The sequence below is a fragment of the Schistocerca piceifrons genome, chromosome 9 (genome assembly GCF_021461385.2).
Source record: "Schistocerca piceifrons isolate TAMUIC-IGC-003096 chromosome 9, iqSchPice1.1, whole genome shotgun sequence".
NCBI classification, from domain to species: domain Eukaryota; kingdom Metazoa; phylum Arthropoda; class Insecta; order Orthoptera; family Acrididae; genus Schistocerca; species Schistocerca piceifrons.
In genome coordinates this window covers 96581751-96595493 of record NC_060146.1, presented here as the reverse complement: position 1 = coordinate 96595493, position 13743 = coordinate 96581751, and the positions used below count along the sequence as shown (strand labels likewise).

The window sequence follows — 13743 nt, the reverse complement described above, 5'->3', positions numbered from 1 at the left end:
AGACGAACGTGTTGTCCGCTCTCTAGACTTCATTGAGGTTAGGCCGTTATACCTAAGGCAGATTTGCACTCGATGACACCTCGACAACAGCCGGTCCTCACATTTACGTCTTGCTCTCCTTACGTCAGTATACGAGTCTGTGACGCTGGCTTTGCAACATCTTGCGTGCCTTTAGGCTCGCCGCGACCAACACTTACCACGCACTGACCACAAAACATAGAGGCGCCGGGGCTTGTACCCGGGACCTCCCACATGCAAAGCGAACGCTCTACCAACTGAGCTACGCCCCCAAGCACAACCAAGCTGCGCTGTTCTCCGTTCTTTGCTACTCTTATGTGCACGGACACGATGGTTGGTTGGTTTGCAGGGGTGAAGGGACCAGAGTACAAAGGCGCGGACACGTTCATATACGCAAGAGTTCCAAGTAGTTTCGATGCTCTGGTATTACGACTGCAAATTCCGTCCGTTTTTAACGTCTTAAATTGAAGGGACAGTCACAGGTTGCTCCGTTTTCACTCCATGTCGACAATCACACAGCACCTGAGGTAACAAGCACATCTGAAGACCCATTGTGCACTCGACTGTTCATGCCAACTCACTGCCTCGCACTTTACTACTGTGTACCACTCTTGTCGTCCAACTGCAAAAGACTGGGCCACAACAACTTTCCGCGTCTCCATTGCACTGCGCAAACTACGAAACGCTCCCCAAACATGGCACTCACCCACGCAGACGACTTTTCCGACTTTACACGACGCTCACGCTAGTGACAGCCTTATTTAGAGCTTGACGTCGCACACAAGCGAATGAGCACATTTCGCCTACGACTTAGGCCGCCCTCCTAGTGTGGCTGTTCGGTGTCTGCAGGCAGCGAGGGGCTGCAAGCTTCCTGTGTTCGCGCCTATGTCACCTCTGCTTGCTTGTCAGAGACAGAGTATCGCAAAACATACAACTCACTCCATGAATTGATTGCTACGGCATCTGTCATCAGCAGTCACAACTAGCAACACCAGTAGCAGCCGACTGCACGTAAAGAATTGGAATGTGCAGTGGGATTTTTGTGAATTCGGCGCAAGGCTGATCTTTGCGACATAGGTTTGAGAATCTTATGGGAACACTTGTACTGTTTCTAAATTAAGTGTAGTGGTGGGAGGAGGGTTCTTCGTGCGCATTACAGCACGCTTGCCAATTGTGGCTGCTAATCGTTGGCTCGTATCTGCCTTGACACATTTTCTGGCTGTGAATTATTCCACTTGCATGGCAGTGTGCGCATGTTGGGGTGTTAAAAATTCTGGAGGCGCTGGGTATCGATCCCAGTACCTCTCGCATGCTAAGCGAGCGCTCTACCATCTGAGCTACGCCCCCTGCTGACGAACTGCGCTACATACAGCCATATCAATGGCACAGACCCTTGCACTCCCATTATTCCGCTGACAAACACTACTCTCAATGTGCCCGTGAGGGTGTCTTTCAGGTTTCCTGCATTCTGTATCGAATCGTAGTTGGCCAAAATCAAAGTGGCACGCACGACGTCGAAAATAGCGTTCGGCCAACGCTCTGAGGTAGACGAACGTGTTGTCCGCTCTCTAGACTTCATTGAGGTTAGGCCGTTATACCTAAGGCAGATTTGCACTCGATGACACCTCGACAACAGCCGGTCCTCACATTTACGTCTTGCTCTCCTTACGTCAGTATACGAGTCTGTGACGCTGGCTTTGCAACATCTTGCGTGCCTTTAGGCTCGCCGCGACCAACACTTACCACGCACTGACCACAAAACATGGAGGCGCCGGGGCTTGAACCCGGGACCTTTCACATGCAAAGCGAACGCTCTACCAACTGAGCTACGCCCCCAAGCACAACCAAGCTGCGCTGTTCTCCGTTCTTTGCTACTCTTATGTGCACGGACACGATGGTTGGTTGGTTTGCAGGGGTGAAGGGACCAGAGTACAAAGGCGCGGACACGTTCATATACGCAAGAGTTCCAAGTAGTTTCGATGCTCTGGTATTACGACTGCAAATTCCGTCCGTTTTTAACGTCTTAAATTGAAGGGACAGTCACAAGTTGCTCCGTTTTCACTCCATGTCGACAATCACACAGCACCTGAGGTAACAAGCACATCTGAAGACCCATTGTGCACTCGACTGTTCATGCCAACTCACTGCCTCGCACTTTACTACTGTGTACCACTCTTGTCGTCCAACTGCAAAAGACTGGGCCACAACAACTTTCCGCGTCTCCATTGCACTGCGCAAACTACGAAACGCTCCCCAAACATGGCACTCACCCACGCAGACGACTTTTCCGACTTTACACGACGCTCACGCTAGTGACAGCCTTATTTAGAGCTTGACGTCGCACACAAGCGAATGAGCACATTTCGCCTACGACTTAGGCCGCCCTCCTAGTGTGGCTGTTCGGTGTCTGCAGGCAGCGAGGGGCTGCAAGCTTCCTGTGTTCGCGCCTATGTCACCTCTGCTTGCTTGTCAGAGACAGAGTATCGCAAAACATACAACTCACTCCATGAATTGATTGCTACGGCATCTGTCATCAGCAGTCACAACTAGCAACACCAGTAGCAGCCGACTGCACGTAAAGAATTGGAATGTGCAGTGGGATTTTTGTGAATTCGGCGCAAGGCTGATCTTTGCGACATAGGTTTGAGAATCTTATGGGAACACTTGTACTGTTTCTAAATTAAGTGTAGTGGTGGGAGGAGGGTTCTTCGTGCGCATTACAGCACGCTTGCCAATTGTGGCTGCTAATCGTTGGCTCGTATCTGCCTTGACACATTTTCTGGCTGTGAATTATTCCACTTGCATGGCAGTGTGCGCATGTTGGGGTGTTAAAAATTCTGGAGGCGCTGGGTATCGATCCCAGTACCTCTCGCATGCTAAGCGAGCGCTCTACCATCTGAGCTACGCCCCCTGCTGACGAACTGCGCTACATACAGCCATATCAATGGCACCGACCCTTGCACTCCCATTATTACGCTGACAAACACTACTCTCAATGTGTCCGTGAGGGTGTCTTTCAGGTTTCCTGCATTCTGTATCGAATCGTAGTTGGCCAAAATCAAAGTGGCACGCACGACGTCGAAAATAGCGTTCGGCCAACGCTCTGAGGTAGACGAACGTGTTGTCCGCTCTCTAGACTTCATTGAGGTTAGGCCGTTATACCTAAGGCAGATTTGCACTCGATGACACCTCGACAACAGCCGGTCCTCACATTTACGTCTTGCTCTCCTTACGTCAGTATACGAGTCTGTGACGCTGGCTTTGCAACATCTTGCGTGCCTTTAGGCTCGCCGCGACCAACACTTACCACGCACTGACCACAAAACATGGAGGCGCCGGGGCTTGAACCCGGGACCTTTCACATGCAAAGCGAACGCTCTACCAACTGAGCTACGCCCCCAAGCACAACCAAGCTGCGCTGTTCTCCGTTCTTTGCTACTCTTATGTGCACGGACACGATGGTTGGTTGGTTTGCAGGGGTGAAGGGACCAGAGTACAAAGGCGCGGACACGTTCATATACGCAAGAGTTCCAAGTAGTTTCGATGCTCTGGTATTACGACTGCAAATTCCGTCCGTTTTTAACGTCTTAAATTGAAGGGACAGTCACAAGTTGCTCCGTTTTCACTCCATGTCGACAATCACACAGCACCTGAGGTAACAAGCACATCTGAAGACCCATTGTGCACTCGACTGTTCATGCCAACTCACTGCCTCGCACTTTACTACTGTGTACCACTCTTGTCGTCCAACTGCAAAAGACTGGGCCACAACAACTTTCCGCGTCTCCATTGCACTGCGCAAACTACGAAACGCTCCCCAAACATGGCACTCACCCACGCAGACGACTTTTCCGACTTTACACGACGCTCACGCTAGTGACAGCCTTATTTAGAGCTTGACGTCGCACACAAGCGAATGAGCACATTTCGCCTACGACTTAGGCCGCCCTCCTAGTGTGGCTGTTCGGTGTCTGCAGGCAGCGAGGGGCTGCAAGCTTCCTGTGTTCGCGCCTATGTCACCTCTGCTTGCTTGTCAGAGACAGAGTATCGCAAAACATACAACTCACTCCATGAATTGATTGCTACGGCATCTGTCATTAGCAGTCACAACTAGCAACACCAGTAGCAGCCGACTGCACGTCAAGAATTGGAATGTGCAGTGGGATTTTTGTGAATTCGGCGCAAGGCTGATCTTTGCGACATAGGTTTGAGAATCTTATGGGAACACTTGTACTGTTTCTAAATTAAGTGTAGTGGTGGGAGGAGGGTTCTTCGTGCGCATTACAGCACGCTTGCCAATTGTGGCTGCTAATCGTTGGCTCGTATCTGCCTTGACACATTTTCTGGCTGTGAATTATTCCACTTGCATGGCAGTGTGCGCATGTTGGGGTGTTAAAAATTCTGGAGGCGCTGGGATTCGATCCCAGTACCTCTCGCATGCTAAGCGAGCGCTCTACCATCTGAGCTACGCCCCCTGCTGACGAACTGCTCTACATACAGCCATATCAATGGCACAGACCCTTGCACTCCCATTATTCCGCTGACAAACACTACTCTCAATGTGTCCGTGAGGGTGTCTTTCAGGTTTCCTGCATTCTGTATCGAATCGTAGTTGGCCAAAATCAAAGTGGCACGCACGACGTCGAAAATAGCGTTCGGCCAACGCTCTGAGGTAGACGAACGTGTTGTCCGCTCTCTAGACTTCATTGAGGTTAGGCCGTTATACCTAAGGCAGATTTGCACTCGATGACACCTCGACAACAGCCGGTCCTCACATTTACGTCTTGCTCTCCTTACGTCAGTATACGAGTCTGTGACGCTGGCTTTGCAACATCTTGCGTGCCTTTAGGCTCGCCGCGACCAACACTTACCACGCACTGACCACAAAACATAGAGGCGCCGGGGCTTGTACCCGGGACCTCCCACATGCAAAGCGAACGCTCTACCAACTGAGCTACGCCCCCAAGCACAACCAAGCTGCGCTGTTCTCCGTTCTTTGCTACTCTTATGTGCACGGACACGATGGTTGGTTGGTTTGCAGGGGTGAAGGGACCAGAGTACAAAGGCGCGGACACGTTCATATACGCAAGAGTTCCAAGTAGTTTCGATGCTCTGGTATTACGACTGCAAATTCCGTCCGTTTTTAACGTCTTAAATTGAAGGGACAGTCACAAGTTGCTCCGTTTTCACTCCATGTCGACAATCACACAGCACCTGAGGTAACAAGCACATCTGAAGACCCATTGTGCACTCGACTGTTCATGCCAACTCACTGCCTCGCACTTTACTACTGTGTACCACTCTTGTCGTCCAACTGCAAAAGACTGGGCCACAACAACTTTCCGCGTCTCCATTGCACTGCGCAAACTACGAAACGCTCCCCAAACATGGCACTCACCCACGCAGACGACTTTTCCGACTTTACACGACGCTCACGCTAGTGACAGCCTTATTTAGAGCTTGACGTCGCACACAAGCGAATGAGCACATTTCGCCTACGACTTAGGCCGCCCTCCTAGTGTGGCTGTTCGGTGTCTGCAGGCAGCGAGGGGCTGCAAGCTTCCTGTGTTCGCGCCTATGTCACCTCTGCTTGCTTGTCAGAGACAGAGTATCGCAAAACATACAACTCACTCCATGAATTGATTGCTACGGCATCTGTCATCAGCAGTCACAACTAGCAACACCAGTAGCAGCCGACTGCACGTAAAGAATTGGAATGTGCAGTGGGATTTTTGTGAATTCGGCGCAAGGCTGATCTTTGCGACATAGGTTTGAGAATCTTATGGGAACACTTGTACTGTTTCTAAATCAAGTGTAGTGGTGGGAGGAGGGTTCTTCGTGCGCATTACAGCACGCTTGCCAATTGTGGCTGCTAATCGTTGGCTCGTATCTGCCTTGACACATTTTCTGGCTGTGAATTATTCCACTTGCATGGCAGTGTGCGCATGTTGGGGTGTTAAAAATTCTGGAGGCGCTGGGTATCGATCCCAGTACCTCTCGCATGCTAAGCGAGCGCTCTACCATCTGAGCTACGCCCCCTGCTGACGAACTGCGCTACATACAGCCATATCAATGGCACAGACCCTTGCACTCCCATTATTCCGCTGACAAACACTACTCTCAATGTGTCCGTGAGGGTGTCTTTCAGGTTTCCTGCATTCTGTATCGAATCGTAGTTGGCCAAAATCAAAGTGGCACGCACGACGTCGAAAATAGCGTTCGGCCAACGCTCTGAGGTAGACGAACGTGTTGTCCGCTCTCTAGACTTCATTGAGGTTAGGCCGTTATACCTAAGGCAGATTTGCACTCGATGACACCTCGACAACAGCCGGTCCTCACATTTACGTCTTGCTCTCCTTACGTCAGTATACGAGTCTGTGACGCTGGCTTTGCAACATCTTGCGTGCCTTTAGGCTCGCCGCGACCAACACTTACCACGCACTGACCACAAAACATGGAGGCGCCGGGGCTTGAACCCGGGACCTTTCACATGCAAAGCGAACGCTCTACCAACTGAGCTACGCCCCCAAGCACAACCAAGCTGCGCTGTTCTCCGTTCTTTGCTACTCTTATGTGCACGGACACGATGGTTGGTTGGTTTGCAGGGGTGAAGGGACCAGAGTACAAAGGCGCGGACACGTTCATATACGCAAGAGTTCCAAGTAGTTTCGATGCTCTGGTATTACGACTGCAAATTCCGTCCGTTTTTAACGTCTTAAATTGAAGGGACAGTCACAAGTTGCTCCGTTTTCACTCCATGTCGACAATCACACAGCACCTGAGGTAACAAGCACATCTGAAGACCCATTGTGCACTCGACTGTTCATGCCAACTCACTGCCTCGCACTTTACTACTGTGTACCACTCTTGTCGTCCAACTGCAAAAGACTGGGCCACAACAACTTTCCGCGTCTCCATTGCACTGCGCAAACTACGAAACGCTCCCCAAACATGGCACTCACCCACGCAGACGACTTTTCCGACTTTACACGACGCTCACGCTAGTGACAGCCTTATTTAGAGCTTGACGTCGCACACAAGCGAATGAGCACATTTCGCCTACGACTTAGGCCGCCCTCCTAGTGTGGCTGTTCGGTGTCTGCAGGCAGCGAGGGGCTGCAAGCTTCCTGTGTTCGCGCCTATGTCACCTCTGCTTGCTTGTCAGAGACAGAGTATCGCAAAACATACAACTCACTCCATGAATTGATTGCTACGGCATCTGTCATCAGCAGTCACAACTAGCAACACCAGTAGCAGCCGACTGCACGTAAAGAATTGGAATGTGCAGTGGGATTTTTGTGAATTCGGCGCAAGGCTGATCTTTGCGACATAGGTTTGAGAATCTTATGGGAACACTTGTACTGTTTCTAAATCAAGTGTAGTGGTGGGAGGAGGGTTCTTCGTGCGCATTACAGCACGCTTGCCAATTGTGGCTGCTAATCGTTGGCTCGTATCTGCCTTGACACATTTTCTGGCTGTGAATTATTCCACTTGCATGGCAGTGTGCGCATGTTGGGGTGTTAAAAATTCTGGAGGCGCTGGGTATCGATCCCAGTACCTCTCGCATGCTAAGCGAGCGCTCTACCATCTGAGCTACGCCCCCTGCTGACGAACTGCGCTACATACAGCCATATCAATGGCACAGACCCTTGCACTCCCATTATTCCGCTGACAAACACTACTGTCAATGTGTCCGTGAGGGTGTCTTTCAGGTTTCCTGCATTCTGTATCGAATCGTAGTTGGCCAAAATCAAAGTGGCACGCACGACGTCGAAAATAGCGTTCGGCCAACGCTCTGAGGTAGACGAACGTGTTGTCCGCTCTCTAGACTTCATTGAGGTTAGGCCGTTATACCTAAGGCAGATTTGCACTCGATGACACCTCGACAACAGCCGGTCCTCACATTTACGTCTTGCTCTCCTTACGTCAGTATACGAGTCTGTGACGCTGGCTTTGCAACATCTTGCGTGCCTTTAGGCTCGCCGCGACCAACACTTACCACGCACTGACCACAAAACATGGAGGCGCCGGGGCTTGAACCCGGGACCTTTCACATGCAAAGCGAACGCTCTACCAACTGAGCTACGCCCCCAAGCACAACCAAGCTGCGCTGTTCTCCGTTCTTTGCTACTCTTATGTGCACGGACACGATGGTTGGTTGGTTTGCAGGGGTGAAGGGACCAGAGTACAAAGGCGCGGACACGTTCATATACGCAAGAGTTCCAAGTAGTTTCGATGCTCTGGTATTACGACTGCAAATTCCGTCCGTTTTTAACGTCTTAAATTGAAGGGACAGTCACAAGTTGCTCCGTTTTCACTCCATGTCGACAATCACACAGCACCTGAGGTAACAAGCACATCTGAAGACCCATTGTGCACTCGACTGTTCATGCCAACTCACTGCCTCGCACTTTACTACTGTGTACCACTCTTGTCGTCCAACTGCAAAAGACTGGGCCACAACAACTTTCCGCGTCTCCATTGCACTGCGCAAACTACGAAACGCTCCCCAAACATGGCACTCACCCACGCAGACGACTTTTCCGACTTTACACGACGCTCACGCAACGCTCACGCTAGTGACAGCCTTATTTAGAGCTTGACGTCGCACACAAGCGAATGAGCACATTTCGCCTACGACTTAGGCCGCCCTCCTAGTGTGGCTGTTCGGTGTCTGCAGGCAGCGAGGGGCTGCAAGCTTCCTGTGTTCGCGCCTATGTCACCTCTGCTTGCTTGTCAGAGACAGAGTATCGCAAAACATACAACTCACTCCATGAATTGATTGCTACGGCATCTGTCATCAGCAGTCACAACTAGCAACACCAGTAGCAGCCGACTGCACGTAAAGAATTGGAATGTGCAGTGGGATTTTTGTGAATTCGGCGCAAGGCTGATCTTTGCGACATAGGTTTGAGAATCTTATGGGAACACTTGTACTGTTTCTAAATCAAGTGTAGTGGTGGGAGGAGGGTTCTTCGTGCGCATTACAGCACGCTTGCCAATTGTGGCTGCTAATCGTTGGCTCGTATCTGCCTTGACACATTTTCTGGCTGTGAATTATTCCACTTGCATGGCAGTGTGCGCATGTTGGGGTGTTAAAAATTCTGGAGGCGCTGGGTATCGATCCCAGTACCTCTCGCATGCTAAGCGAGCGCTCTACCATCTGAGCTACGCCCCCTGCTGACGAACTGCGCTACATACAGCCATATCAATGGCACAGACCCTTGCACTCCCATTATTCCGCTGACAAACACTACTCTCAATGTGTCCGTGAGGGTGTCTTTCAGGTTTCCTGCATTCTGTATCGAATCGTAGTTGGCCAAAATCAAAGTGGCACGCACGACGTCGAAAATAGCGTTCGGCCAACGCTCTGAGGTAGACGAACGTGTTGTCCGCTCTCTAGACTTCATTGAGGTTAGGCCGTTATACCTAAGGCAGATTTGCACTCGATGACACCTCGACAACAGCCGGTCCTCACATTTACGTCTTGCTCTCCTTACGTCAGTATACGAGTCTGTGACGCTGGCTTTGCAACATCTTGCGTGCCTTTAGGCTCGCCGCGACCAACACTTACCACGCACTGACCACAAAACATGGAGGCGCCGGGGCTTGAACCCGGGACCTTTCACATGCAAAGCGAACGCTCTACCAACTGAGCTACGCCCCCAAGCACAACCAAGCTGCGCTGTTCTCCGTTCTTTGCTACTCTTATGTGCACGGACACGATGGTTGGTTGGTTTGCAGGGGTGAAGGGACCAGAGTACAAAGGCGCGGACACGTTCATATACGCAAGAGTTCCAAGTAGTTTCGATGCTCTGGTATTACGACTGCAAATTCCGTCCGTTTTTAACGTCTTAAATTGAAGGGACAGTCACAAGTTGCTCCGTTTTCACTCCATGTCGACAATCACACAGCACCTGAGGTAACAAGCACATCTGAAGACCCATTGTGCACTCGACTGTTCATGCCAACTCACTGCCTCGCACTTTACTACTGTGTACCACTCTTGTCGTCCAACTGCAAAAGACTGGGCCACAACAACTTTCCGCGTCTCCATTGCACTGCGCAAACTACGAAACGCTCCCCAAACATGGCACTCACCCACGCAGACGACTTTTCCGACTTTACACGACGCTCACGCAACGCTCACGCTAGTGACAGCCTTATTTAGAGCTTGACGTCGCACACAAGCGAATGAGCACATTTCGCCTACGACTTAGGCCGCCCTCCTAGTGTGGCTGTTCGGTGTCTGCAGGCAGCGAGGGGCTGCAAGCTTCCTGTGTTCGCGCCTATGTCACCTCTGCTTGCTTGTCAGAGACAGAGTATCGCAAAACATACAACTCACTCCATGAATTGATTGCTACGGCATCTGTCATCAGCAGTCACAACTAGCAACACCAGTAGCAGCCGACTGCACGTAAAGAATTGGAATGTGCAGTGGGATTTTTGTGAATTCGGCGCAAGGCTGATCTTTGCGACATAGGTTTGAGAATCTTATGGGAACACTTGTACTGTTTCTAAATTAAGTGTAGTGGTGGGAGGAGGGTTCTTCGTGCGCATTACAGCACGCTTGCCAATTGTGGCTGCTAATCGTTGGCTCGTATCTGCCTTGACACATTTTCTGGCTGTGAATTATTCCACTTGCATGGCAGTGTGCGCATGTTGGGGTGTTAAAAATTCTGGAGGCGCTGGGTATCGATCCCAGTACCTCTCGCATGCTAAGCGAGCGCTCTACCATCTGAGCTACGCCCCCTGCTGACGAACTGCGCTACATACAGCCATATCAATGGCACAGACCCTTGCACTCCCATTATTCCGCTGACAAACACTACTCTCAATGTGTCCGTGAGGGTGTCTTTCAGGTTTCCTGCATTCTGTATCGAATCGTAGTTGGCCAAAATCAAAGTGGCACGCACGACGTCGAAAATAGCGTTCGGCCAACGCTCTGAGGTAGACGAACGTGTTGTCCGCTCTCTAGACTTCATTGAGGTTAGGCCGTTATACCTAAGGCAGATTTGCACTCGATGACACCTCGACAACAGCCGGTCCTCACATTTACGTCTTGCTCTCCTTACGTCAGTATACGAGTCTGTGACGCTGGCTTTGCAACATCTTGCGTGCCTTTAGGCTCGCCGCGACCAACACTTACCACGCACTGACCACAAAACATGGAGGCGCCGGGGCTTGAACCCGGGACCTTTCACATGCAAAGCGAACGCTCTACCAACTGAGCTACGCCCCCAAGCACAACCAAGCTGCGCTGTTCTCCGTTCTTTGCTACTCTTATGTGCACGGACACGATGGTTGGTTGGTTTGCAGGGGTGAAGGGACCAGAGTACAAAGGCGCGGACACGTTCATATACGCAAGAGTTCCAAGTAGTTTCGATGCTCTGGTATTACGACTGCAAATTCCGTCCGTTTTTAACGTCTTAAATTGAAGGGACAGTCACAAGTTGCTCCGTTTTCACTCCATGTCGACAATCACACAGCACCTGAGGTAACAAGCACATCTGAAGACCCATTGTGCACTCGACTGTTCATGCCAACTCACTGCCTCGCACTTTACTACTGTGTACCACTCTTGTCGTCCAACTGCAAAAGACTGGGCCACAACAACTTTCCGCGTCTCCATTGCACTGCGCAAACTACGAAACGCTCCCCAAACATGGCACTCACCCACGCAGACGACTTTTCCGACTTTACACGACGCTCACGCAACGCTCACGCTAGTGACAGCCTTATTTAGAGCTTGACGTCGCACACAAGCGAATGAGCACATTTCGCCTACGACTTAGGCCGCCCTCCTAGTGTGGCTGTTCGGTGTCTGCAGGCAGCGAGGGGCTGCAAGCTTCCTGTGTTCGCGCCTATGTCACCTCTGCTTGCTTGTCAGAGACAGAGTATCGCAAAACATACAAGTCACTCCATGAATTGATTGCTACGGCATCTGTCATCAGCAGTCACAACTAGCAACACCAGTAGCAGCCGACTGCACGTAAAGAATTGGAATGTGCAGTGGGATTTTTGTGAATTCGGCGCAAGGCTGATCTTTGCGACATAGGTTTGAGAATCTTATGGGAACACTTGTACTGTTTCTAAATTAAGTGTAGTGGTGGGAGGAGGGTTCTTCGTGCGCATTACAGCACGCTTGCCAATTGTGGCTGCTAATCGTTGGCTCGTATCTGCCTTGACACATTTTCTGGCTGTGAATTATTCCACTTGCATGGCAGTGTGCGCATGTTGGGGTGTTAAAAATTCTGGAGGCGCTGGGTATCGATCCCAGTACCTCTCGCATGCTAAGCGAGCGCTCTACCATCTGAGCTACGCCCCCTGCTGACGAACTGCGCTACATACAGCCATATCAATGGCACAGACCCTTGCACTCCCATTATTCCGCTGACAAACACTACTCTCAATGTGTCTGTGAGGGTGTCTTTCAGGTTTCCTGCATTCTGTATCGAATCGTAGTTGGCCAAAATCAAAGTGGCACGCACGACGTCGAAAATAGCGTTCGGCCAACGCTCTGAGGTAGACGAACGTGTTGTCCGCTCTCTAGACTTCATTGAGGTTAGACCGTTATACCTAAGGCAGATTTGCACTCGATGACACCTCGACAACAGCCGGTCCTCACATTTACGTCTTGCTCTCCTTACGTCAGTATACGAGTCTGTGACGCTGGCTTTGCAACATCTTGCGTGCCTTTAGGCTCGCCGCGACCAACACTTACCACGCACTGACCACAAAACATGGAGGCGCCGGGGCTTGAACCCGGGACCTTTCACATGCAAAGCGAACGCTCTACCAACTGAGCTACGCCCCCAAGCACAACCAAGCTGCGCTGTTCTCCGTTCTTTGCTACTCTTATGTGCACGGACACGATGGTTGGTTGGTTTGCAGGGGTGAAGGGACCAGAGTACAAAGGCGCGGACACGTTCATATACGCAAGAGTTCCAAGTAGTTTCGATGCTCTGGTATTACGACTGCAAATTCCGTCCGTTTTTAACGTCTTAAATTGAAGGGACAGTCACAAGTTGCTCCGTTTTCACTCCATGTCGACAATCACACAGCACCTGAGGTAACAAGCACATCTGAAGACCCATTGTGCACTCGACTGTTCATGCCAACTCACTGCCTCGCACTTTACTACTGTGTACCACTCTTGTCGTCCAACTGCAAAAGACTGGGCCACAACAACTTTCCGCGTCTCCATTGCACTGCGCAAACTACGAAACGCTCCCCAAACATGGCACTCACCCACGCAGACGACTTTTCCGACTTTACACGACGCTCACGCAACGCTCACGCTAGTGACAGCCTTATTTAGAGCTTGACGTCGCACACAAGCGAATGAGCACATTTCGCCTACGACTTAGGCCGCCCTCCTAGTGTGGCTGTTCGGTGTCTGCAGGCAGCGAGGGGCTGCAAGCTTCCTGTGTTCGCGCCTATGTCACCTCTGCTTGCTTGTCAGAGACAGAGTATCGCAAAACATACAAGTCACTCCATGAATTGATTGCTACGGCATCTGTCATCAGCAGTCACAACTAGCAACATCAGTAGCAGCCGACTGCACGTCAAGAATTGGAATGTGCAGTGGGATTTTTGTGAATTCGGCGCAAGGCTGATCTTTGCGACATAGGTTTGAGAATCTTATGGGAACACTTGTACTGTTTCTAAATTAAGTGTAGTGGTGGGAGGAGGGTTCTTCGTGCGCATTACAGCACGCTTGCC

General features: G+C 50.9%; 17 non-coding genes across 17 annotated transcripts; all 17 read right to left on the bottom strand.

Moving 5' to 3' along the window:
- Window positions 1-217: 217 nt before the first annotated feature.
- Trnaa-ugc lies at window positions 218-290 on the bottom strand. The gene has a single exon. It is a non-coding gene; the product is annotated as a tRNA-Ala (tRNA).
- A 1002-nt stretch (window positions 291-1292) lies between these two features.
- Trnaa-agc lies at window positions 1293-1365 on the bottom strand. The gene has a single exon. It is a non-coding gene; the product is annotated as a tRNA-Ala (tRNA).
- A 416-nt stretch (window positions 1366-1781) lies between these two features.
- Window positions 1782-1854, bottom strand: Trnaa-ugc. Its single transcript has one exon. It is a non-coding gene; the product is annotated as a tRNA-Ala (tRNA).
- A 1002-nt stretch (window positions 1855-2856) lies between these two features.
- Window positions 2857-2929, bottom strand: Trnaa-agc. The gene has a single exon. It is a non-coding gene; the product is annotated as a tRNA-Ala (tRNA).
- Window positions 2930-3345: 416 nt separating this feature from the next.
- Window positions 3346-3418, bottom strand: Trnaa-ugc. The gene has a single exon. It is a non-coding gene; the product is annotated as a tRNA-Ala (tRNA).
- A 1002-nt stretch (window positions 3419-4420) lies between these two features.
- On the bottom strand, window positions 4421-4493 carry Trnaa-agc. Its single transcript has one exon. It is a non-coding gene; the product is annotated as a tRNA-Ala (tRNA).
- A 416-nt stretch (window positions 4494-4909) lies between these two features.
- On the bottom strand, window positions 4910-4982 carry Trnaa-ugc. The gene has a single exon. It is a non-coding gene; the product is annotated as a tRNA-Ala (tRNA).
- A 1002-nt stretch (window positions 4983-5984) lies between these two features.
- Window positions 5985-6057, bottom strand: Trnaa-agc. Its single transcript has one exon. It is a non-coding gene; the product is annotated as a tRNA-Ala (tRNA).
- A 416-nt stretch (window positions 6058-6473) lies between these two features.
- On the bottom strand, window positions 6474-6546 carry Trnaa-ugc. Its single transcript has one exon. It is a non-coding gene; the product is annotated as a tRNA-Ala (tRNA).
- Window positions 6547-7548: 1002 nt separating this feature from the next.
- Trnaa-agc lies at window positions 7549-7621 on the bottom strand. The gene has a single exon. It is a non-coding gene; the product is annotated as a tRNA-Ala (tRNA).
- A 416-nt stretch (window positions 7622-8037) lies between these two features.
- Trnaa-ugc lies at window positions 8038-8110 on the bottom strand. Its single transcript has one exon. It is a non-coding gene; the product is annotated as a tRNA-Ala (tRNA).
- Window positions 8111-9123: 1013 nt separating this feature from the next.
- On the bottom strand, window positions 9124-9196 carry Trnaa-agc. Its single transcript has one exon. It is a non-coding gene; the product is annotated as a tRNA-Ala (tRNA).
- Window positions 9197-9612: 416 nt separating this feature from the next.
- On the bottom strand, window positions 9613-9685 carry Trnaa-ugc. Its single transcript has one exon. It is a non-coding gene; the product is annotated as a tRNA-Ala (tRNA).
- Window positions 9686-10698: 1013 nt separating this feature from the next.
- Trnaa-agc lies at window positions 10699-10771 on the bottom strand. The gene has a single exon. It is a non-coding gene; the product is annotated as a tRNA-Ala (tRNA).
- Window positions 10772-11187: 416 nt separating this feature from the next.
- Window positions 11188-11260, bottom strand: Trnaa-ugc. The gene has a single exon. It is a non-coding gene; the product is annotated as a tRNA-Ala (tRNA).
- A 1013-nt stretch (window positions 11261-12273) lies between these two features.
- Window positions 12274-12346, bottom strand: Trnaa-agc. The gene has a single exon. It is a non-coding gene; the product is annotated as a tRNA-Ala (tRNA).
- Window positions 12347-12762: 416 nt separating this feature from the next.
- Window positions 12763-12835, bottom strand: Trnaa-ugc. The gene has a single exon. It is a non-coding gene; the product is annotated as a tRNA-Ala (tRNA).
- Between the last annotated feature and the right edge of the window lie 908 nt (window positions 12836-13743).